Source organism: Syngnathus floridae, unplaced genomic scaffold, assembly GCF_059516105.1.
Source record: "Syngnathus floridae isolate MCC-2025c unplaced genomic scaffold, RoL_Sflo_1.0 HiC_scaffold_47, whole genome shotgun sequence".
Taxonomy (NCBI): domain Eukaryota; kingdom Metazoa; phylum Chordata; class Actinopteri; order Syngnathiformes; family Syngnathidae; genus Syngnathus; species Syngnathus floridae.
The window spans coordinates 357,085-359,293 of NW_028284076.1; the positions used below are offsets into that span (position 1 = coordinate 357,085).

Consider the following 2,209-nt stretch of genomic DNA (forward strand, 5'->3'; position numbering starts at 1 on the left):
AGCTGAAGTCCAGGAACAGCCTCCGCACATGGGTGTTCTTCTCCTCCAGGTGAGCCAGGCTCAGGTGAAGAACGGAGGAGATGGCGTCCTGAGTGGAGCGGTTTTGCCGGTCGGCAAACTGGAACGGGTCAAATAATAGGGGGAGTCTGGAAACGATGTGACCTTTAAGCAGCCTTTCGAAGCACTTCATCATAACCGGAGTCAGTGCAACAGGCCGGTAATCATTAAATGAGGTGATTTGAGGTTTCTTCGGCACCGGAATGATGGAGGCAGTCTTAAAGCACGCCGGCACTGTGGCTTGGCCCAGCGAGGTGTTAAAAATGTCTGTGATGACCCCAGCCAGATGACTTGCACATTCCCTGAACACACGCCCAGGAATGTTGTCGGGGCCAGGGGCCTTACAGGGGTTGACTCTCCTCAGGGTCTTCAACACATCGGCGGAGTCAAGGCAGAGTACCTCCTCTTCCTGATGGGGGACAGTTTTAACTGCTGGAGTGCCGTTTAGTGCCTCGAACCTCCCAAAGAAGTTATTTAGACCATTTAGAAAGTCAGCATCAACTACACCCACCGGGGGGGGGGGGGGAGGGTGAGTTGTAGTCTGTAATCGCCCGTATGCCTTGCCACATACTCCTGATGTTTTTGACGTCGTGGAAACGATCCTGAAATTTTCGACTGCGGTCTCGCTTCGCTATCCTGATGGCACGGTTCAAGTTGGCTCTCGCTGTCCTCAGTGTCTCCTTGTCGCCAGACTTGAAGGCAGAGTTCCGCGCTCGTAGCGTTTGACGTACCTCCTCAGTCATCCAGGGTCGTTGGTTGCCCCGGGTGATGATATTCTTAGTGGTGCTGACGTCCTCGGTGCATTTGTTGATGTAGGCTGACACAGTCATGGCACACGCATGTCTAATCTACATCGGGAAAACTGGGAGGGAGGGAGGCAGGCAGGGAGGCAGGCAGGGAGGCAGGCAGGGAGGCAGGCAGTGTCTGTCTGTTGAGGTTTTCACCTTGTTCTTCTCCTGCTGAAGTTCTAACTGGACGTCCATCAGTTTGGTTCTCAGCTCGTCATTGGCGGCCTGAAGGGCGTCCGTTTGCTCCGCCTTGGCCCGCCCTGCCGGAGCTCGTTTGGACATCTCTTACTCGAGTCTCGCCCGGTCGTCAGTCAGAGATCACAACATTTGTACCTGGAGAGCACAAACGCAGCGCTGTTTTCCACTGGCTTCGAACTCAACTTCAATCGGTACCGTAACTTACAACATCATAACATAGAACTAGCTTGACTTATTCATTGAATAAATGCATTTGGTTCTTCAAAACTGCATCACGCAACATAGCGTGACCGAGACGGCCGTTATCCACCTGCGTGAAGTTATTTGGTGAAATGAATGAGATGTTTAAGACACCATCGTTCTGTCTCTATGTAGATGAAGGTAAATAATCGATTGCTGAAGGTCCAAAGGTGTTGTGATAAACAAATAAACATATTAGTGATTAGTGACATATTTGTGATAAACATATTAGGCAGGATAATCACATATGTTAACGTGACTGCCCACACTGTATTTATTTATGGTTATTTGTTAAATCGAGTACTGTTAGACATGAAATAGGAAGTGTTTAACATAAATGGAAGACGAAAGGGGTACTCACCATTGTAGCTCCTGCTGGTCAATGATACGAGCCTCTTCTTGCAGTGGAAAACATACAGCCAACAAACACCGTGGAACCTAAAGGAATGAAATTAAACATTAACATTTAGCCTCAACCAACATTCACAGATACAACGCAACGCAAACTACACAAACGTAAATCTTTTTAAACACAATGAGTTGTACTTACCGTGTACGCTCTAGACGGTCCACTTGCAAGCGGAAAATAAAGATATTTCTGTTGATAATCGTCGTGTTTGTATCCGGTGTCTCGCTCAAGGCCATTGCGCCCACAGATTTGAATTTTGGCGAGAGTTCAGCCTATTGACGTCATTTCCGCGGTGTAATACCCGCATATCTGAAACGGCAAAGTTAAGAGTAGAGTTAAATAAAGTTTTTAGTCAACGCAATAATTTACAACCGTTGACCAGTCGAAATAATCGTCGAAATTTGGCGTCTGTGGCTGGAAGCAGACGCCGAGTTCGACATTCCTCCTAAACGCCACACTCCCTCGCTTTTCAGGGCTAAAAAAAAACAGTTGTAATTACCTTGTACGCTCTAGACGG

At 48.0% G+C, this 2,209-nt stretch overlaps 1 long non-coding RNA gene across 1 annotated transcript; it reads right to left on the bottom strand.

Annotated features, from left to right (window-relative positions):
- Positions 1 to 301: 301 nt before the first annotated feature.
- LOC148378402 (uncharacterized) lies at positions 302 to 2,003 on the bottom strand. Its single transcript, XR_015855943.1, has 3 exons — positions 1,834 to 2,003; positions 1,645 to 1,721; positions 302 to 1,178 (listed from the first exon to the last, which is right to left on the bottom strand). It is a non-coding gene; the product is annotated as an uncharacterized LOC148378402 (long non-coding RNA).
- Positions 2,004 to 2,209: the final 206 nt, after the last annotated feature.